Below are 24333 nucleotides of genomic sequence, written 5' to 3'. Positions count from 1 at the left end.
TGGTGTCAGAAACCAAAGGTCAAACACTGTATATGCGACAGATATCCAGCCCCACATCCTCAGGGAAGACTCTTACTGTCTGAGTGTGTTCTGCTCCTCTGAGCTTCAGTCTGCCACAAACAGACACACACATCAGTACATACATACAGTCCTTTAATCTGTGTGAGCTCAGCTGAGCGTTTTAAATCATCTCTCCGTTTCGCAGCATGCACACGTTACAGAAATCATCTTGTTTAACATCCTCTCTGACGTCTAATCCTCTCTGATCTCATGATTCAAAGCTCGGCCGGCTGTTTGTGAATCAGCAGTCTGGAGTCAGACAGGAGACGTTTACACAGGATCTGATTCATCTGTCTTTTGTGAGATTAAAGCTCAGATTAAAGCCACACTGGGAGAGATTTTTATGTAACACAGCAGCTGTTTTATCAGCTGAAATCACAGAGTGACGCTAAGGCAGAGAAAAAAAGGGGTTTCTTCCACTTTAATCATGATGCTGCAGATTCTACAAATGTTCCTATACTGAAGCTTAAATGTGTGATTTTCTTTTTCTTTCAAGAGCTCTGCCTTTCTTCAGCTGGTGTCCACAGCCTCGTGCCCAATTCATAATTTAATAAACAAAAAGTTTGTAGCTTACGTCAACTGGGATGGCTTTGGTAGCTACACATCAAATACATGTCACTGAATGAAAATGCCAAACCACCTTTTTTTAAGACCCTTTCTCCTAAAAACTGTGTTTATATGCTATATATCATATATCAGTATCGATAACAATAGGGTGGGCCAAATTTAGAGGGCTACAGCTCTTATTTCAACCTGAAACCATTAAAATACTCACAGATATATTTATATATTCCAGAGATGGCTTTGTCATTACAGCTGTTTTGTGACTGTTCACTGCTGACCAGTTATCCATTACATCAGCTATCTGAGGCTATCATGTGTAGCTGATACAAATTAAAGAAACTAGTTAACTTCAGTTTGGGAGCTGGGCCACACCTAAACCACACCAATCAACTTTCAGATCTACTTATACCTGGTCAACACACCCTGTCCTGTTTATCTCAGTTTTCTTGACCCAGCCTCCCGCCCTCTCCTGCCCTCCCTCCATCTGTATTCTCATACCTCTCCCATCTCTCCTTTTCCAGGAACATCTCTGGGGCCTGTAATTGGCTCCAGTGACTCCAAAACATCCGGCTTTAAACAGACGACTTCCACATTCATCCCTCCATCACATCCACTCATCCATTCTCTGTGTCCAATACTTCCTGCTTCCTGATCTCTCTTCCCTCTCATCCAATACTTCACATTACATTAACGCACATCTCTACCATCTCCCCACATGCACATACTTTTTATTCTTTATTCTTTGTTCTTCATACTTCATGCTGTGAACGTTTGCACATCCCCTGGTCAATGTTTTGCACATTCCTGCACACACTTTACTGTTCTACCACTTTAAAAACTGATTTTTATACACATTTCTTTTTTTTTATATTTTCTGTCTATATTTACATCAAGTCTCCAGTCTGTCTGCACCAAATCACCAAGACAAATTCACTGTATGTGCAAACCTACTTGGCAATAAAAACATTTTTCATTCGGATTTCCCCTTTAAAATCACACTGTTGTGCTGTGGTCCTTACTAGTGAACTTTCTGACTGTAAATTTACTTTGTGCTCTTTGTGCTTACTTTTATGGTGTATTTTTACTTTTGTGCACTAATAACAAAGGTTGTTAATAATTTAACAAATGCTTTCTTTAAAACAACAAATTGTTAGGGGGGGAATAAAAACAATTTTCCCTAACGTTCATCTGCACTTTCTCCATGACAACGTACGACACCCTCCTGTGATGATGCTGCCAGCCTCACCTCACAACCACAGCTAGCTCTCCACTTAGCCACACCCACAGCACATGGCTCCCCCACAGACAGAATTCAGGGTGAACTGAGCTCACACAGCCAAGTTAATGTTATAAATAATTTACAGAAAACCAAACGCTGTGTGTTCCTGGTAAAGTCAGAGGGAGAGTGTGATGCTGGGACTTAAAATAAACGGAGGGGAGGTCGATAAGGAGAAAGAAAATACAGCCATGAGACACGCCGCAGTCACAGAGGATTAACTGTGTGTGTGCGGGTCTGTGTGTGTGTGTGTCTGCGTGTGTCTGTGGTTCCCAGGGGTCCTCCAGCCCAGCCCCAGTATGAATAATGTATCACAGAGGAGGAAGATGTGTTGAAGGATCCTGTGTTCCTGGTCGTTAATCCTTCCCTCTCTGTCTCTGCATCATGTTTCTGATTCAGGAGCAGCAGAAGTAAAAAATTAAAATCAAACTGAAAAAAAGGAACAGAGAAAATTGGCTGCTAATATGTACTTTGTGATATTATTATTATCATAAATTATATTATACCATATTGTAGTTTACATTATACTATACTGTATTACATTTGATATTCTATTATACTGCTATATTATGTTATACTATATCATTACGTGTCTTATACGTTATATGAATACAGACAAAACAAATTATTATTACTTAATTACATTATATATTATCCTGTTTATATGACTGGTTCCCAACCTTTCTCCTAAAGGGATCCCTCTTCTATGATTGAGTAAACTGATGACCCCTCAGTAGGTGACATATTTTACAGATGTTTCACATTATATTTGTGCATAACAATGACAGCATGGAAACAACTGATATATTGTAGGATCAACCTGAATAGTGACCGTGATAACTGTAGGAAGTCTGTGCAAAAACAAATGATTTAGATGAATTTTGAGTAAATTATTTCCTGTGAATATTACTAACTTTCCTGATATTTTAACGACCTACTGCGTCACATTTATGTCATTAGTTGTGAGCGCTATAAAACATGCTCCACAAGCACATTGTATTATTTCAGATACGCAGATGTTACCTGCTACTGAGAGGTTTTAAGTCCTCGTGCACCAATTCAACAACTGAGAGCTGTACAGGCAGCTGTAAAAAAAGACACGAAACATAGGGAGAGGCAAAGAATAGCACCTGCATGTGTAGAACTCAGCAGCACGCACACAGCCACCATGTGCACAAGACTGTCTGCTTGAGTGCTGGAGTGCATCTACACTCTCACAGGTTCACTGTGCTCTCAAAGCTGTACTCTGCCCGCACAAATTGACTTGACTTTTGACAGTTGGGGACAGAAACCAAGGGAGAAACTGGGCTTCTTATGACTGGTCACTTTTAGTGCGATCACACCCACACATGGATCTACTTGTACTTAAAGTTAACCACAGAAGGAGAGGGTGTTTTAGTCTTTGCTGACAATTTAGTAGTCCGTTCTGTTGTTGGAATATGTGCGATGCTTTTAATGTGACAGTAAAGTAGTTTAATATGGGAGAAACTTTGACGGTGAAGCTAAAGCTAACACTGAGACCTGTGAGAGCGCAAATGTGCTCTGGTGCTCATCAAGCAGACAGTCTCACACACGTGGTGGCAGCTCTGTGTGCGTTCTGCTGAGTTGTACACATGCAGGTACTGTTCTTTGCCTCTCCATATGTTTTGTGTCTTGCTCGTAGATGCCTGTACAGCTCTCAGTTGTTGAACTGGTGCACAAGAACGAAGAACGAAGAATGTTCTTGTGGAGCATGTTTTATCACGCTTGCGAGATTTGATGTAAATATGGTGCCATAAGCTGTGTTATTGTTTATATAGAGGTTTTGATCACTTTCAGACTGAATACATCCCTACAAGGCTTTTACATGTATTGATTAGTTAACTGATTACAACAGCATGTGTGTGTATAACATAGCTGACACACCTTTATATAATTACCAACACAGTATCCATTCCTCTGCAGTGGTTTGTTTGTTCATTACATTACATTATATTATATTACCATACTTCACTTTCCAGTCTGGATTCCCGCAGGGACCAAACCAAACCATTAGGGTGTGTGTGGAGGCCATGTTTTTCCCCCCCGGTAATTAATATTACAGCACAGACTGCTGACGTTATCAGACACCAAGTTAAATCCAGAGCTGCACATGTTCTGCAGAACAATTCCAATCAGCTGATTCGCTCAGAGATGAGAAATGTTCCACATCGTGCTATCAGAGCTGATAACTGTTTCACTGTTTCACTGTGTGTGATTCATGATTTCTGCAGAAACTGGCTGAGCTGATAAAATGTCTCACTGCAGACAGAGACAGAGACAGAGACAGAGACAGAGAGGAAAATGATGTTTTCCCATTCAGGTTATTTTGTCTGGGAAATGTGTTAAATTTTAAATTGTGTCTGTGTCTCTGTGTGTCCGACTAACCACAGCTACAATCCTCCATTTGATCGGTGTGATTCACTTTGGAGATGTCAGTTTCGGTTCATTTTGCTGTCAACAGCCTGACACCCAATAACCGGCAACTAACAGGTACATTTATAAGAAAAAAATGCAAAATGATGCGAAACACAGGAGGCCTTTCCTCTTAGTCTGGCACTCTGCTGACTCAGAGCCCCAGTGCCACATTTCAAAGCACTATCTATTTAGAGGTGGTGAAATTTTAATGTTTTGTGATGTAAATGTCCTTTCATTTATTTTCTGTTGGCTTTGCTGATAGACAGCCTGCTAACCAGAGTTCACACACAATTTCATGGAAAAAATTTTAAAAACATTTCTTGAAATTACTTTTACTTAATTTTCAAAAATATTGGGAGAAATGGTGTGACACTGTATGCCAAGATGTAAGTGAAAGAAAATGTACTGTGATTTGACTTTGTAACACCCATGATGACCTCATGTTCTTTGTTTCTTAAATAAAAAAAGAGTTACAAAATAATAAACCATTTGCACTAACCAGACTGTTAAAAAAAACTGGAAAGCCATGAATGACCCAGCTAAGACAAACAGTAACATGATAAAAACCCAAACTAAATGCTATTTAAACAGAGCAGAGAACAAGAGAGGTTTTATGGAGAGGCTTTAAAAATGTAAAAAAGTATTTGTAAATTTCAACAGAGCAACATAAAGTCTGGAAAATGTGGAGGTGTGTTGTATCAAGTGTAAACACATAATAAGAATAATAAAAACTTAAATGAACAGACATTAAATTAATTAAACCAACTGCTCATCTGCTCATTTCAAGCTAAACAAAGAAACAACATACTGTATGGGAAGTGTTTAAACATATACCACATAAACAACAGCAACAAAGCACATCATACACAGATTGCACTAGTGAACACTGCAGTGTTTTCATGTTTCATCATGTTTCATCATGTTTCAGACATCACAGCGTCTTTGAACGCACCAAGAACAAGAGTTTTCAAAGTAGCTCCTGTTTAAAAATCCCTCTACTGTGCAATTAATAAAGCTTTTATGTGAGAATTAAATGTTTACATGATATCTTACTGTGTGGATTCTAATAACAGAATTTCCCTTTAACACTGCCTAAATTATCTCCACTATTATCTCAGACAAAAAACACAACAGACTGGTAGAAAGCAGAGAATATAAAAGCTGTATCACACAGACACACACACACACACACTCACACACAGTGTGTTGGAGGAGATGAAGGTCATTTTTTAACCTTGACAACTCTGATATGATTTTCATTCATCTAAGTGGATTTCTGTGGGTAACGCTGCTGAATGCATTTTAAAACTAACAAAGAAAACAAAGGTTCCCACCGCTCATAACCAGCAGGGTTATTATTTCCCAGCACTAATTTGGATCCCTGTTTCCTAACAGAGGTTCCAAACTATCTGACCACCTCACATTCACTCTGTGTTTACACCACAACATCACACACATCATTTTGTAAGTTTACATTCTAAAAGAAGATGAGTAGTTTCCTTTATAACTGCTGGGGGCTGATGATGTTTTCGGCAGAGGCGAAACATACTCTGTATTTCTCACTGTCACATGTCGTTTTATCAGCTGTGTATATCTTTGTGTTGTGTTTTTTTTACTTCTGCAAGACACATTTCCCCTCAGAGACAACAAAGTTAAAGTTGAAGTAAATACTTCAATTCAAATAAGATTTAACTGCATCTTAGTTGCGAAATTTTGTTACTTATTAACCGACTGAAAAGATTTGAGTTGATTTTATCTCTTCTTGTAATTAAATAAACATTTATTAAAAATGGCAGGCTGACAGGGCTTTAAAAAAATCCCTATTAATGGAGACTTGGCCGACGTTGCAGACTGCAGATTACACCCAGACAGACGACAGAGAGGTTACATGAACTTTGAAATAAAGCAGAGAAAAGAAAGAAAGAGAAGGAGCGGAGGGTCGGTGAGATGTTAAACTGCAGGTTTGGAAAATTAGCACCAATTTATTATTGCACTTCAAATAATTAAGTTTTTTTTTTTTATTCTTGAAGCAATCAGATATGTTCTGGTGCTCAGCCTATCCACTAGATATTAATAACCTCTTTCTCCAGATAATCATGAAATTTTTAAAAAAAAAATGTTTTTAAGTCTGCAGGGAAAAATGTCTGATTGAATGATAACAATTATGTAAATCAGCTCCTTTACTATATGTTAAAATATCAGAAGAAATATATTATTAATATATAAATGTATTACAATTTGTGAGAATAAAAATATTAAAATGCAAAATGCAATTTTTGAAAATCCTACCAACAAGTATTTGAATGAATATTTAGAGATTTTGGCATTGTACATTTCTGCAAACCTTTGGGACATTACATTTGTACATTATCATCATGTAAAGGATATAAACGTTACCTTTCTTTATGTTTCAACAACACTGTGATTTATGTGTGGTTACAGTATGTTTAGGCCCCATAACACTTGGTTATGATTAGGAAAAGATCGTCTTCTGGCATAAACATGCCTGGTTTTTGAGGCCACTATCCCCGCAGGAAACACAGCGACAGGTTGCTAAAAAGACCCACTTCTTAGCGGGTACAAAGCTGCTGGGAACTCAGTGATGACTCACTAAAAAACAACAGGTTTTGTTTTTGAACAGTGGTCTCCCACTTGGCAGGCGTCTCACTTAGCTGTCACACCATCCACCACCCCCTCCCCCTCCAGATGACAAAGTCAGCTCTTAAACTACAACACTTTAGAAACATTGATATGGTAAGCATGAAATATAAAAATGTAATGTACTCTTGGTTTGCAGAGACGTAAAATGCCAACATTTTGTTCTAGTGACTGGGCTGTCACAGGAGAGAAAACATGATTTCACCAACTACAATGAACAATCAATAAAAAGGCAATATGGAGTAAAGTCATAGCTCTTAGTCCTACTCAATATACAATTTAGTTCCCTATTCGACTATGGATTCATCACCGCTCCTTAAATCCTACCATCTCTATGGGGTCTAATCGCCAGAGACTTTCCACATGTTTAATGCTTATATGCACATATTAATAAATATTTTTAAAAAAATATAAAAAAAGAGTCTCTCCTGATTGAACTGCCGGTCTGGAGTCAGTGCTCAGCATCGTGGTCTCTGCTGCTCAGAGCTGGCTGAGTGGCCTGCTGCATTTTGTCAGATAGCTGGTCGATTTGTGTGTGTGTGTGTGTGTGTGTGTGTGTGTGTGTGTGTGTGTTTGTGTTTGTGTTCAATAATTTATTTTCCACAGATAATGGCCTGGCTGCCTCTCTGTCACAGAAACCGGCTGACTGAACCAACTTGCAGAAGTGCTGCTGGGTATAAAAACGACAGTTTCATTTTCGACTTCACAGATTTTATGAACACTCAGTTCAAAACTGCTGAATCAACCACATAAATTAGAGATAAACTTAGGATCTCTCTCTCCTACAGATCCCCCGGTATCACAGACAATCATGCAATTACATTTGGGTTTGGTTTAGGGTCAGATTACACAGCACCCAGTTGAAGTTTGATCACCTGCTCACCTCAACCTGTGTCACAACTGGAGCTAGAAAATCCTAATTTGAGTAAACGCTGAGCAGCCTGAGCTGAGCTGAGGAGGAACAAACATGCAGCTACAGCCGAGTGTGGAAGACTCAGGCAGAGAGAGAATTCAGGGATATTCCTGACTTCAATGCAGCCTTTTCAAGTATCAAGGTTTCCTTTATTCCCCAGAATGCCTTTCAATAATCCAAAGAAAACAGGGCGACAATATTCATTTGTATTCACCAGATAAGCATGCAGACACAGTGAGAGTGACAGTGAGTATTTCCTCACTGGAAAGCCATCCTGCCTCGATGCTGTGCTCTTTGAACAGGTGTCTTTTTAAATGTAATTTAATTCAACTGATTTACTAATAAAATAAACAAATGTTTAATTTAATTCATTCAATCAGCTCCCCAGTTTATCTCGCTGCTGTTGAATAAACGGCTTGTCTGTTGCTGTGGTTCTATTTGTCACTGAGTGATGGTTGTAAACAGAAAGCCAGGCCGAGTGTTCAGTGCCACACCCCGAGGTCTCAGCAGATGTTACTGATACTGAGAGGAGGATGAGGACAGAGGAGAAATAGCAAGCTGAAACAAAGGAGGCTGCCAGGAAAGAAAAGGCAGAACGATAAGAGTAGAAAAAGGAGACGAGACAAGGGAGGAAAGTAGAAGTTTAAAGAGAGGAAAAGAAGAAATATGGATTTACAAGAAAGGAGATGAGAAGAGGAAAAGAAAGGGAAGACGCAAGGTGAGAAGAGAGGAGAGTAGGATGCTAGAGGAAAGGAGACAGAGAGTAGAGGACAGTCAAGTGAAGGACGGAGATTATGAAGGGAGAAGTAAGGAGGGTGAAATATAAAAGGAGAGGGAGAACAAAGATGGAGTCCAGTTGAAGGAGAGGAGGGTGAGCAGAGAAGAGAAGAGGCTGCATTTGAAAGGAGAGAGGCAAAAATTTAGAAAAAGAGAGAAATGCCACAGTAATTGAAGCAGACTTGTTTTATCTCCCAGATTATCTAGAGATGCACCGATTGTGAAATTCTGGGCTGATATATCAGTGTTGGGCAGTAACGCATTACTCGTAATAACATTACTTTTTCCAGTAACAAGTAGTGGAACTAATAACTAATAAAATTTTGCTAATAATATTACAGTTACCCCAAGAACAAACAACACGTTACATTACTTTTGTTATCACATCACTACTGACTTGAAATACGACAATACGACTGATTTTCGTAGTCGTCGTGCTGCGCAGGCACGTCGTAAAGCAACAAGCTAGTTTGGAAAGTGGAAACAGTTACCATAGCAGCTGGAAATATTCCCATTACTTTGATTTTGCTGGGAGAAAAGATGACAAGAACACTGCTGCTGCAGGGAGTCACACTAAAACACTTTCCACTGTGAAAAACACGTCCTCAAAACCTTCAGTCTGAAACACCTACTATGACCGACAGCACAACAACATGAAGCTCCAGGAAATACACCCCACCAAAGACTGCAGCCCTGCACTGGCTAAACAACCAAAACTGGATTTTTCTCATGGGCGGCTGCAGATACAAAGACGTAATAAAGCTTCATCATTCCTGTGAATTACAAGCTATCAACACAGTTTACTAACACACAAGGTGGACCAACATCGAGCTAGGCTAACAAATAGACAGGGTCACACATGGTGCTTGCAACAATTCTGCTAAGCTACCAGCAATTCAGGCCAAGTCACGAGTCATCGCTGCAGAGTACCAAGACACTGCAGAGAGCATCTTTTTTAGCAACACAGAAAAATGACCACAGTATTTTTTCAGGTAACCTTGAGGTCTTTAAACCCAGCTGCAGCACAAAAGCTTTAATGTGATAGTTTTATTATGTGTGTGGGTAATTAATGTTTGTACTTTTAGTTCACTGTCTGCTTCATTTATTCAGTCATGTAGAATTTATCTAAGTCAGTAAGTTCATGTCCAATCAACAGCCCCAGTCACTACACTGAGCGATCAGCCCTGTGTGAAACCATGTTTATATCAGAGTCACAGATAAAAATGAAATATTATTCAAGTCAGCAGAAAGTTGAGACTAATTCATTATTTTCAAACTGAGTCACCGACTACAGATTTGAGAGAAAATGAACTCAAATGCAACAGCCAACTCCATCCCCCATATTCAAGTGTGTGTGTGTGTGTGTGTGTGTGTGTGTGTGTGTGTGTGTGTGTTTGGGGTTACATCTATTCTCCAGAGAGGCGCTCAATAACCCTGAACCCTGAACCTCATCATGTGCCACCCATTCCAATCTCTCACACACACACACAGCAAGTGATTTGCTCAATTTTAAACATGGGGGGATGGTGGGTGATCTCACACACACACACACACACACACACACACACAAACACACACAGCTGACTGAGTTCCCAGCACCATTGTGTGATGGAGAAGGATGGGGGCCCTCTGGTCTCTTGTTGAATCTCTGAGTGTTCATACAGAAAGCTTCATTAACACGTCACACTGGCTTTGAACAGAGTGAGCGGAGAACGTTATGTATTAAATATGTGTCTCTATGAGCAGCTCACATCAAACTCAAACAGTTGTAAAACAAAACACATGTTCTATCCAGTGCTTAGTAAATTTAGTAAATACTTCCTTATCAACAAGCATGATGTCAGAGGGTTTTGGTCACATTTAAAGGAACAGTGTGTCAGATTTATTTTATGGAATCGAGCGATGAGGACTGCAGATTTCAACTGACTGAAATTCCTCCTAGTTAAAGGTACTTCATTGTTCAAGAGGTTTTTACCAGGGGCTGAATTATCCACAGAGGTCTCTTTCTCTTCAAAAACAAACACATCCCCTGATTTAAACCAGTAAAAACATTGAATAAAGTTGTTTCATGTTTAAAAATCAGTGTTTTTCCAATGTTGCTCGCCACAGAGGGGCTGCTCTAGCCTGAGTGTCAGACTGAAGCTCCCAGAACCTTCAGTCTGACATGGCCTCCATTGAAGGCGATTTACAAGGGGGAGGGAATTAGATTTTTCCCTAACCAATCAGTAGAGATCAACGACTCACCCAGAATCTGACGTCATTAGTATCCATGCCTCGGGGGTGCCGAAAACAAGCGAGCATTGCCCGTTTAAAATGTCTCTGTCGTCGTGCACGCCCAGCTGCATCGCCGTTAAATCCAGTTTAGCAGCTTCCTTAATTTGGTCCTCCATTAACACGAGTAGTGGCGAAATACCTCGATAGCGTCGTTAATGTGGTCTGTAGGAACTGTAGCGGTCGCCATTGTTGCTATCCTCACCAGTTACCCACCGGCGTACAGCTTGACATCAGCGTGGCGCTGATTGGCTAATCGCTAGACCCCCGGCGTTCATTGGTCCGTCCATCATTTGGACGAGATAAATCGCAAATTCATTGAAGTATGCCAGACCAGAGATGCAAGCCTACTCAGTTGAGTGGGCGGGGTCTATGGTCTGGAACCAGGCTAGGGCTGCTCACTACAGTGGCCGACACAAGAGTGTGAATGGCTGTCAAAAGCCGCTGTTTGGTTTGTCTGTTCTGGGCTACTGTGGAAACGTGGCAGTGCAACCTGGTGATCTCTATAGACGAGGACCCACTCCCTATGTAGATTTTAAAAGCTCATTCTAAGGTAATGAAAACACGTTACTTATTTTCAGGTGATTATAGACTAAAGACAACATCCTTATTATCTTATAATATATTCTATTTCCGCCAAATATCCCCCTGAGGAGCTTTAACTCAACGTTTAACTGATTTTGAGCGGACACTTAAGGGTGTTGACTTGATTCAAGAATTATTTTTATTTCCCTAGGTCAAATTTAGAAACCACAATTCATCATCAGCCAAAGCTTTATGTTGTGTTCAATGATGCTCCCCTTAATAATAAAGTCAAGTCCATTTTATTTATATATGGTGCCAAATCACAAGTTAAAAGTTGTCTCAAGACACTTTTCATACACAGCAGGTCTAGACTGTAATCTATAAATTGAATATCTCCTGCAATGACTTTTGGAAGTAAAAGATTTAAAGTCCTTTTTAAAATGTGTCTGCTGATGTCAGGCTGAACATTTTTACCACTAGCGGTAGAAATGGTTGTAGTCGTGATATTGGCAGTAGCAGCTGTATTACTAACACTACAGCAGCAGTAGAATTGGCAGTGGTAAGAGAGACTGACCAACGTTCAGATTCTGTGTCCTGGCAGAGGAGGAAGTACATTCAATACCATTTGATTATTGCAATTAAAAGCATTTATACTGATTATTGATGTCAGAGCGATTAGATTCCATTATTGTTTCATACAGACTGAGTCTGTGTAATTCATGATCAAGGAATCAAAGCAACTAATAAGTAAATACAGTCCTACTTTAAAGACTTTTAAAACATATTACTGAGTTCAATTTAAAGCTGTTTGAGTGTGAAATGACAGTCTGGCTAACAGATGTTGAAACAGGAGGGTGTGATGACCGTGCTGCTGTATCATCCTGATACTACAGCACATCATGAGCCTCTCTCCTCATTGTACTGTCCCTGCTGGGGATACAGGGCGTCGGCTCTGCAGGGAGACACTGAGGAGACTCTCAGGCTGCAGATCTGACCAGCATGCACTTCACCGTGACGGCTGTAAAAGAATGATTGCTGGTTTCGGACAGTGCATGCTCCTGCTAGCAATATACTTCTGTCACAGCGAGTATAGAACAAGCTCTCCTTCCTACATCACCATCATTAGAGCTAGGGATGGGTATGGAGAGGCGGTACTAAATTGGAACCAGTTCCTGATTGGTCAGTACAAAAATATCGATAAGCTCCTGGACACATGCTGCTGCTATCAGTATCTATGCAGCATTATTTTATTTCAACATAGCTGGTATTTCCAGATTCCTAACCATCTCCTAATGATGACAAATCGGCCCTTCTCAGGTGAATATGTCTGACATTGTTTAAATGCATGTTTACATTCTGTGTAGTCACGGGTGATGGGCTCACCTTATGAACACTGTTTGTAACTGTTAACTTCCGACAAACTCAAAGACTGTAGTTCTTTGGTAACTTGTGATATTGTTTGAGATGAACCTCTGACAGAAGCAGCATTAAGGCACATCACCACCACACATTTGTGGCAATAGCTTGTTTGCAATCACGAGACTATTACGACACATGATATTCAGATGCAGTGCAGGAATTGATGAATCCATATACTGTGTGAACTGGTAATAGAGGAAAGTGACTACATTAAACTGCAGGCAGCAGGTACTGACAGAACACTGAAACTTAATCTATATTAAACAAAGAAAAGTGATTTTTCCCACAACTTGACCGATGTGCTTTCTGTGGACATGATCGTTACAAATGACCTCGTCCTCCAAAGCTCCTAATATTATTAACATTACCCAACGAACGAACAAGTCTAGTGAAGTATAACCACTTTGAGCCGTGGTTGGATCCTCGACTAACACATCTGTTGTCTTGTTTTTGGCCAGATAAATAAATGTGCCTAAGTATAACTTTCTTTTATATTCCAACTCTGCATGGATGCACCTCTGTCAGGCTAACATTACTAGCTAACAGTAACTAAATTTAGCTACTACTTTCTAACGTTACCTACGAGATCAACTGATCCCTGATGTCTCGAGAAACGCTGCTAAAAATCTGGGTCGTGGCTAAAAATACGAATAAGTTTTTGCATTGTAATTGCATCCAAATGCCTGTATCCAACTGGAGGCATGATTAACACAACATTTTAACTTTGATGTTTATGTTTGACATTAGTTGACTTGGCTCCTCCAGACTGAAGACGGAGGTGTTTATTTTTTTTACGTCTCCCCTTTACATCCTACTAGTTTCAGTACTTAAAGTGGCTTTTATTTTTTTCCCATTTCATTGACTGAAACAGCTGTAAATGGTGCAAATCATAAGCATTTGTGCAGTGTTGATAGTCTTTGCCTCCAGCTGCCTAACCTCCATCTGGACAGTGCATCGATATATGATGTTATATGCAAAGAGGCCGTTGCTCCTCCCTCAATGTATATACACAGGGAACTCAGGAAACAATTTAACTTGATATTTATGCAAACATTGTACATGTTCTCATGTCATGCCTTTATTTTTTGCACCACATTATGTAGAGTGGTATCAGTTAGATTATTAAGAAGTATTTGATAAGCAGTATCAGTATCAAAATAGGCATCAATAAAATCCTAACGTTACCCAACAAACAAAGAGGGTTGATCACAAATCTGTCGACACAACACAGACTATGAGCTCTGTCAGAAGATGGCTGTGAGGCACATGAAGCTGTATCACCCAAAAACAAAAGAAGAAGTAAAAGACCTGCTAAAGAAAAGATACTTGTTTATATATTAAGTGAATTATTATCAGTCTAATCTATGAGACATTCACTGGCTACAAAAAAAGCAAATATATAAACAGCTTCTCTGCACAAACTAACAAATACTGATCATCTGGCAGAAAAATTTTAATTATGAAACATTTGTGTCTTTAAACACTTCCAGATGTGTTTACTAAGTGCTCTGCAAATAGACTTGACCTGAACTGACTTGAGTAAACACAAGTCGCTCCTGGCTAATTGCAAATGATCCTGAGGGAGTCTTTCCTTCTGTACTGGGAGATCCAGCACGAGTCTCACTCATTAGCCACCTCTAAGATATGAAACTGCCTGCAGGAGACCAGGGAATAACTGCTGGAGGTTATAGATTAAGGTCAGGGCTGATGGCTGGAGGGTGGCTAAAGGTAAGACAGCAAGAGAGCAGCGTTCTTTAAAAAATAAATAGCTAAAATGAATAAAAATAATACACCAAAAATACTAAACTTAGAATTTAAAAAATGCAAATCTAACCAGCTGCTTCTTCCAGCAGAAGTAAGAGCTTTAGGGAAACCAGCGTGAGGTCTGGAAGCTACGAGCTGAGGGCTTTTAACTGTTTCTAACCAAGTGATGCACAAGAGCGTCGGGGGAATCTGCTGCATTAATGCCAGTCATTCTGTCCTGAACAAAGCAGTGCGTCAACAAACAGCAGGAAGAGATGTGTCACTCCTCTGCATTTGTCCACAGTCGGACTGTTTCACTGGCTGAAATAACACCTGGTCAAACTGCCTTCAGATCAGTTTCTACATCAACATGCAGGAGGTCGTCTCATCGGAGCAGACAGACTCTGTCTGGCACACAGCAGACTTCCTCCTGTCCCTGGTGCCACAGTCATGCCACACTGTTGCTAACAATACCAAAGCAATGACCTACACAAACCTGAGACTTAATATACATTCATTTACTCAAAGCAACATACATGCACCTCTATTAGCCAGATAATATAGAGCAGCCCAGTCACCAGAAGAAAATGTTGGCAATAATGTTTCTTTAAACCACAGATTTACAGGTTACATTTGCACATTTCATACACATCATATCAACATTTCTTAGGTGACGTAGTGTATGAGCTGACATCTGCAGGTGGGGGTGACAGAGGATGGCGTGAGACCTTCGGATCACTGTTTCAGACCAACAAACATCAAAACCATTTGCTGTGCTTCCAGCTGGGATAGTGCCACAAAAAGCAGCTCTTATAGAGACATGGTTGCGTTTCTTGCCCAGACAGAACCATCACAAGCTGGTGTTTTATGCCGAAACGTGATCTTTTCCTAAACAAATCCAGGTGGCTGTTGTGTCAACCCTACCCACACATTAACCACAATGTTGTTGAAATGTAAAGAAACACAAAGTTTTAACATTTCTGCAACATAATAACACACAAATGTTAACTTATCAGTGGTTTGAAGAAACATACAATGCCAACATTTATTCTGGCAAGTGGGTTGTGTGTAAAACAGTTAATAAAAGTGAATCCATCTCTATATACTTGCCTTGACCTTTAAATCCGCCATTCCACTAAGTTCGAGATGACCAATATGTCTGGCGTCATGACATTAACAGGTTAAAATAAAAAACAAACAATGAGCACTGTGGGGAAACTCATTTAGCCAATCAGTGCCACAGGTAGGACTAACGATGTTTTATCAATACTGTTGTCAAGTGATGCACCAGAACCAATGAGGAGTAATAACAACAATGGTGAGCACCATTCTCAATATCACCCACCACTGTAGTTTGTTTTCCCTTTGCTTGGCTCCTCTCTTACAAGCTTGGCAAAACACGTGCACTGGCATAGCTACGCATCAGTGTGGACTTATAATTATGTTTGGGTCTGCTCCATTTCAGTGCACCGCTAAACACGTAATGACGAAGGCCAAAAGACTGTGTAAGTCAAGTGTGATCTGTCAGCCAGCAGGAACCACATCACTGTCAGCTGACAAAACAAACATCAATGTCAGCTTAAAGGGCAAAAGCCACGGTAGCTTTTCTAGTTGACACATAATTGCCTGCATGGACAGTGATGTTTACAATATGATTTTATTTAAGCCTGAATGACATTCATCAATTCTCTGGTTTACTAATCTCACTTGACTTGTTTGTGTTTGTTTGGGTCATGTGGTCATTGTGAGGTATACGCCGCTCTCACAGCTGAAATTTAGCAGCAGATCTGGCATAACTGCCGGCTACAACAACGGTCAAATGGTGTGCACACTCAGCCTCTGGGCGCACCACAGGCTCCCTCCCTGACAGAAATCAGTAAGAGTGGACAGAATGTCAGACTGAAGATGGAAACTGAGTGAAACAAGTTGACAGTTCTGTCCGGTATCAGGTAATCTTTTCCCTGCTCTAGAATCAAATATGGGTGGAAACTTCAGTCAACAAGTGTGTTGGCAAAGTTAGTAACCACACAAACAAAAATACACCAGAAACAAGAAAATTAAATTAAAAGAAGAAGCCAAATAATTTCATGCAACTTGTTTTTAAATAGTTCAGCCAGCTTCCCGTCACCTAGCCAGATACTAAAGCTAGAAACAGACCTGGGGTCTCATTTATGAACATTGCATACGCACTAAACGAGGCTTGAAAAAAAAAAAAAAGTTGTGTCTATAAAAACAGGCTTGATGGGAGAAACTTTGACCCATGATACAAACATTTTGGAGACGGGAAATTGGCGATGCAGATGGTGAGTTGGAAGCCTGATTGGAGAAACTGTCAAATATTTTTTGGCCACGCCATTTTCAGCTTCTATCTGTACGCACATTTGTAGTATGGATCCTACACATTGTTTTAGAAATGAGACCCCTGATGTGTGGCTGAAACTTACAAACCACACATTTTTCCAGCAACATACTCAGATTTTTAATTTCAGAAGCTAGACACACATTGAGTAACAAATGTAGCTGTCATTTAAGTATCATTGCTGTTTAATTATAAAATGATATCTAGTCATGCACGGAACAAGTTTGCTCATCATTTTGTTTTCATTTTCTGCTCACATGCAGCAAAGTCAACTATATCGATTTCACTCGTTTATATTAAATGTAAAAATAATCATTAAGTGAACAACAGGCAGAGATTGAATCCTTCATCACCATACTACATGAATTTATCTCTGAACTGTCACAACCAACAGAAACAAGTTGGAAAAGACTCAACCCAAACATCCAAATCAGATTCATAATGACCTCAAAGATTTGTAACGTGTCCTTGACACAAAAACATGACTGATTTCATATTAAGTGCTCACAAAATAGTCTTTTCATTCTATTAAATGTCAAGTTGTTTACAGTCCAGTGTAGAAGAGCTGTAGTTGCATTATTTACTGTAAACTTAGAATATGGACAGAAAATTCCAATATCACGTTTCATCTATTTAAAATGACTGATGGAAGACACATCATGAAGCTGAGGCTGGAGGAGCAGAGGTCAGCTCAGATTTTAACTGTCTATCTATCATCCACTAAACCAGCGTAAACTCTCGTCATGTTGCAAGTGTTCTTCCTCCTTTGTTTCAGTATGGATTTAATCCCATACACCATCTGTAAGAGGAGAAGTCTACACCCAGTTTAACCTTCCTCGCCTTTCCCCTGACATCTACGCCTCTGTGCTCCTCTGCAGCCACTCAGCCCAGTTTAACAGCCCCGGAGGTAGTTACATCATATCCTGTCGAGTGGAAAATGCAGACAGTGAGCTGGGCTGTACTGACCACTCACACTGTACTCTAACAACTTCCTGACCTTCAGAAGCAACATGAAAATCATGTCAACATATTCCCTTTAAAACCTCCTTCCTTACATCCTTACTTACCCTTCACTACATCCTTCTTACCTTACCGATGTCCATCTTTCCTTCCCTACATCGGTCTTTCCTTTTCTACATGCTTCTGTCCCTCCCTAAGTGCTCCTCTTCTTCCCTACTGTCATCTTTCCCTCCCTACATCCTTCTTTCCTTCCCTACATTTGTCTTTCCTTCCCTATGTCCTTCTTTCCCTCGTGCTGACTTTGCACTTGATTTCTCTGGGTAAATGAGGACAACATATATCGAGCATACACGTGCAAGCCTCCTACAACTGTCCTTCTTGCCTTCCTCTAAATCACTGTTTTCTTCCTCTGTGTCCTTCTATCCTTGCTCTACATCTTTCTTTCTTTTCTCTACATCTGTCTTTCCCTCCCTACGTCGTTCTTCTCTTTCCAATGTTGTTCTTTTCTTCCCATGTCCTATTTTCCTTCCCCTAAGTCCTTCTTTCTTTCCCTAAATCCTTCTTTTCTTCCTAGAGTCCTTCCCTCCACCCTTCTTTCTACAACTACATCCATTTTTTCTATGACTACATCCTTCTTTACTTCCCTATAAGTACTTCTTTCCCTCCCCACATCATCCATTCCTTCCTTACATCCTTCTCTCCTTACCCTTTGTTCTTCTTTCTTTCCACTGTCTTTCTTTCCTTTCCTAAAACCTTTTCTTCCTTGAGTTCTTCTTTCCTTCCATCCATCCTTCTTTCTATACCTACATCCATTTTTCTATGCCTACATCCTTCTTTACTTTCCTATAAGTACTTCTTTCCCTCCCCACATCATCCGTTCCTTCCCTACGTCCTTCTCTCCATACCCTATGTCCTTCTTTCTTTTCTCTACGTCCTTCTTTCCTTCCCTACATTCTTCTTCCCTTCCCTTCTTCCCTTCTTTCCTTCCTCTATGTCTCCCATAGGTCCTTTATTCCTTCCCTACACCCTTCTTTCCATGCCTACATCCTTCTTTACTTCCCTATAGGTGCTTCTTTCCCTCCCCACATCCTTCATTCCTTCTTCCCTTCCCCTACCCTTCTATGTTCTTTCCATCCTCTGTGTCTCTTTCCTTCTCCTAGGTCCTTTATTTCTTCGACTAGGTCCTCCTTTCTTTTCCTTTGTCCTTCTTTTCTTCCTTTAGGTCTTTTTTTTCCTTTCTCCGGGGTCCTTCTCTCCTTTCCTAAAACCTTCTTTTCTTCCCTACATCCTTCTTTCCCTCCATATGTCTCTTTCCTTCCCTATGTTTATCTTTCCTTCCCTCCATTCTTCTTTCTTTGCCCACATTCTTTGTTCCTTTCCTACATTCCCCTTTCCTTCCCCACATCCTTCTTTCCTTCCCTTCATCCCTCCCTCTATGGTGTCTGTCTGAGGTCATGTTGACTTTGCACTTACCTTCTTTGTGTAAACGAGGACATGAGGACAACATTTATCGGTCAGAGCTGAGCGAGCCTCCTACAGGTTTCCACACAAACATCATTTTCGTATGAATCATTTCAAACACTCGTCTCTGACTCTGACTGAAAGTAAACACAGAAAGTAGCCACATAAAACAGCCATTATCTCAAACTGCAAAGGGCTTAACATCTGAGGCAACGTGAATGACTTCCTTTCTCACTTCCTTTCCTTGCCTCCTCCAAGTTACTTCCTGGAGGAGTGGGAACAAGGAGGGAGGAAAGACAAACCCTCTTAGTCATAAAATGGAACAATGCATGTAGGACACTATATCAGAAATATAATGTAGGACAACGTGTCTCACTGTTTACTCAAGAACTTGGGTTCAGAGAAACAACAACAATCAGAAACAGTCACCTGTAAACATGTAAACACTGAGCAGGAGCACAGAGCTTTAAAACAGAAGGAGATAAACTTATTTCAAAGAAGTCTAACAGTGTGGTGCTGTAAACTTCAGGAAATGAGGGAATATGTGTGATGTCACTCAGTAATGGCAACTTATTCCATGAGTAAGGCAACTGTTCATGCCGTCATACAGTGACTAAAACTAAATGAATTAATAGACGAGATGCGTAAGGACCTGATTTCAGAAATATATTATCAATCACATCATAGTTACAGTCATTAATCAGAGCATCTTGACACAAAGCCAAAACCCGCCCTGCATGAACCACCTGAGGAAACCCTGTTATCACCAACATTTTGGGAGCACTCACATTCAGTTTTACTTCCAAATAAAGTGGTTCAATCTGGATAAAGATTTGTTTCCAATCTGTCTGATCCTCTGACTGCTCGTGTTTCTTTTAGTGACGTCACTGTGTTCCCAGAACTCAGCAACTATCAGCTCACTTTGTCTAACCTGAAGTCCTCATCACATCATCAAACAGCATCACCTCATCCCACACCACTTTCCTGAGATCACAATCTGGAGGTGACTGCACCTGACAATTCAACAATCATGCCTGTTTTACACTGCACTGCTGTTTAACACACCTGAACGATACACCTTTTTCACTGCAGACATTTTGACTCGTCATAGCAGGAAATCCACAGGTGACACAAAATTCTTTAACAATGTCTCAGTGCCATGAAGTGTCCCGTTAAGACAAGTCAGGGAGCCAGAATACACAACACCAGACGCTGCAAACAGCTCGCCTAAATGGTTTTTAATGTTAACCATTACAACTCTACTTCTCTTGCTATGACACTGCAAAAATGTCCGCCATGGAAAAGCTGTAATGAGAACTTCTCTCTTGAGCTCTCTTTGTTCACAAAACTACTTCTGTCACTTTTTGCGTGTACCAACGAGTACAACAACATCAATGCCTTAAATGTAACTGTCTTAAAGGGTGCATCTTAATCCCCATATGTATAATAACTGCATCCCATCCTTTCCTACAATAGCAAATGTTTCGCCCCACATCTATAAACACTTTTACCTTTAGACATGGTTGAACGACACATCATAGAACTAGTTTGCTTTAAGAATATAACAAGTTAAAACTTCACTCATTATTTCCACAAAGTCAAAACTTTGAGACCAAACAACGCTGAGATGAGGTCAGATTTACTCGCTGGTAAACACCACATCAGAAAGCAGGATTCCCCATCACATGTGCGAAGGCTTTTAACCCAGTGAAAGACACTTAAAGCAGCCCAGTATGAAGCCAGGCAACAGACTGGGAACAGACAGGAGAGAGGTGTTGGCCTCTTTCTGTATGCAGCAGGCAGAGCGAGCTCTTCTGCAGAGTAGGCCTCCATAACAAAAGCTCAGAGAGGTAGAGACACTGGGAGTCACCTCTCTCTGCTTCTGTCTCTCTCTTCATCGTATTCTCTCCTTCCTTGCATCATTCTGGTGGCGTTAGCATCAGACAGCTCATTAAAGCAGCATTCCATGAAGGATTAGGCTTAACACACACACACACACACACACACACACACACACTCACACTCACACTCTCTCACACACACACACACACACACACACACACACACACACTCTTTCCTCTTTCATGTATACAAAACAGGAGGGAGGTGACACAGAGCAGCAGAGAGCAGCTTCAGCAGTACATACCACATCTCTTCTTCTCCTTTAGTCCATCTCGTTCCCTTCTTCTCTTCCTGAGTGTCGGATGGTGGAAGATGCAGAGAGAGGGGGGAGAGAGGGAGGGAGGTGCCTTTGATGTTGTGGCAATCCCACTGCAGAGACAGAGAGAGAGGAAGAGATGGTGCTAACAGACAGGAAGCTAAAGCTAAAGTAGCCACCAGCTCAGTGTGGGACGGTGGGATGTACGGATGGGAGGGATGATGATGATGATGCGGCACCTTTCGGTATGGAAACAGAGAGGGAGAGAGAGAGAGAGACAGAGAGGGGTGCCCTGTTACCTTGGAAACTGAGATGATGTGATGGGGAAGGTGGAGCTGAGCTCTGATTGGCTCGCAGGGTGTGGTGCTCCCCTTCCTGAGGGAGGAGGAGGAGGAGGGGGAGGAGGGGGATGACAGAGCAAAGGCTGCGATGTGAGAAGCAGCTGCTCGCTCTTTTTCTGTGCTGAAGGAGAAAACACTGCACAGGGACGACAAGAAGCCATCGACGCCCTCAGCTGGTGACTGTTGGAAGTGCAGAAGAAGAAAAAGAAAACCTGCAGGAGAGCAACGAGACAACAATGTGGTGTGTTCCCAAGACAATGAGTTATTTATATTTAAATCAATCGATTCAATACAATCAATCAATACACACACATCTACACTAAACCTATAATTTCCTCGAAAATAATTAATATGCAACTTTAAATTTAATAAAGGTTCCTGGAAAAAAAATGATGTAATTTGTGAGCAAATACCCATTTAAAATTATGATTTTCATGCAAATATACCCACCCACAATGCATTGTAACAGCCAATTATAATGAACATTTTATGAAATATCAGTTTGGTTCAACCTAAATTGAATTTGACACTTTCAACTGCACCACAAACAAATTTTAAAAAAGCTCAAAATTTTAACATTTGATTTGTGTGAAATTAAAATAAAACATAGATATTAAACGGCCATTTAAGGAACCAGGAATTTACAAACAGCCACTGCTTCAATACACAAGTAAAATAAGCAATTAAGTAAACATACACAAATTAATTAATAAGTAGATATATAAATGAATAACTGATATGCTGTCTTTTGAGAGCATTTATAAGTTACACAACATTATACGACTCTCTAAGATGCTCTAAAAGAGTGCAACTGCTTAACATTCACAACCATTAACTGCAAATTAATTCAGTAAATTAAATTTCTGATTTGGTGTAAATTATAGGGAACTTGGAGACAGTGTTCAATTAGCACACTTTCAATTAAATCCATTTAACTCTGTTGTTGAATTAAAAACCATCAAATCATCACCAGCCTTCATATTACTTATCAAAATAGCACCAATTGTTTTTTGTTCCCTCGTTTCCATTTAAAAATATAATTAAAAATGATATTGATTTCCTGTTGGGTATAATTTCTTTAATAAATGATTTGTTCATCTTCCTTATTTCCCCTCGATGTGGACGTATTAACAGTTAAATTCTCGATTTAAATCTGAAGGGGTTTTTATTGTAAGTTCATGACTGAATAAGCAACAATCAAAATAAAATAACATGTCTTCAGATATTATTTAACAATACAGCTAACAGCTAATCTGCTTCATCTTGACAGTGTGGATGTACTTTGATCAGATCTGATTGGAAGAGAGACAAATCAACCCAACAACAGCCACAAATATCTGATTAAAAATATTCATTCCTGATTCATTGCACTTCAGTGACAAAGTTGCTCTCTTTCTAAACTAAACCACAGCGCCATCTGGTGACAGACTACAGACAGTTCAACATAAAACAAAGTTGACATAATGCAGCTGTGTGAAACACTCACATGACGTCTTCTGATATTTCTGTCTGTAGCAGCAGACAGACCTTTTTCACAGTGAGCACAGGTGAAAATAATCACATTGATGGCAACTGTCTCCCATGATGTGTCTCAGTGGGTCAGTGTGTACAACACACGCACCTGAATCAAATTCAGCCATCATTAAGGTGATTAGCTTCACCTTCAGTGTCCTCAGAGTGAAGGGGATATTTAACGAGGCTGTTTCAAGCATCATCACACATAAAGATTTATGGTGTATCGCCATGTTTTTTTAATGACTGATCTTTATTGTTAATTATTTCCAGTGGTGCAGTGTAACTATAAATGCTGCCCTCAGGTAAAAAAAAAATGAGATACTTGTACTTTAGAGTCTTTTCTTATATTATCTAAAATTATATAATTACAGAATTAAATTATTAGTCAAATGAGCCTTACAGAAATGAAAACAGGGGATTATTGTTGGTTGAACAAACAACTTATTACTATCAATGAAACTTGAAACCATTGCTTTAAAATAGAAGTTTGTGTAAAAAGTCTCCCTTTGGAAAATAAATCAAATAAAGTTGACATTCTCCTTCCAGTTGCTTTTTTTCAATATTGGAGATAAGCAAACATACACGATATAACTGACAGTTTTAATATCATGGTATACCTTAAAACTGGTATACAGCTGCAACAGTATTCTTAATTAATAATGAAAGTCACCTCAACCAACTGCAACTCAAAAATCCTGCTTTTACGTTAATACTGGAGCAGGTTAACAAATCTCATGATGTAATAGTTTAACAGTTAAAGTATTATTTTTCTGAATACATTTATATACTTTTACTTAAGTGATACTTCACAGAATATTTTTACAGTGTGGTATTAGTACTTGTATTTAAGTAACAGATCTGAAATATTCAGGATGCACAATACCAAATCTAGCTGCC

The 24333-nt window shown here is 39.9% G+C and overlaps 1 protein-coding gene across 1 annotated transcript in view; it reads right to left on the bottom strand.

Moving 5' to 3' along the window:
* The window catches only part of akap6 (A kinase (PRKA) anchor protein 6), a 286320-nt gene extending 264470 nt beyond the window's left edge, over positions 1 to 21850 (bottom strand). Inside the window, exon 1 of the mRNA XM_050062199.1 lies at positions 21569 to 21850. The gene's annotated coding sequence lies outside the window, so the exon portion shown is untranslated. The remainder of the gene's footprint in view (positions 1 to 21568) is intronic.
* Positions 21851 to 24333: the final 2483 nt, after the last annotated feature.

The sequence above is a fragment of the Epinephelus moara genome, chromosome 14 (assembly GCF_006386435.1).
Source record: "Epinephelus moara isolate mb chromosome 14, YSFRI_EMoa_1.0, whole genome shotgun sequence".
NCBI classification, from domain to species: Eukaryota; Metazoa; Chordata; class Actinopteri; order Perciformes; family Serranidae; genus Epinephelus; species Epinephelus moara.
Note: the sequence above shows the minus strand (reverse complement) of the source record. Positions and strands in the feature narration are given on the sequence as shown.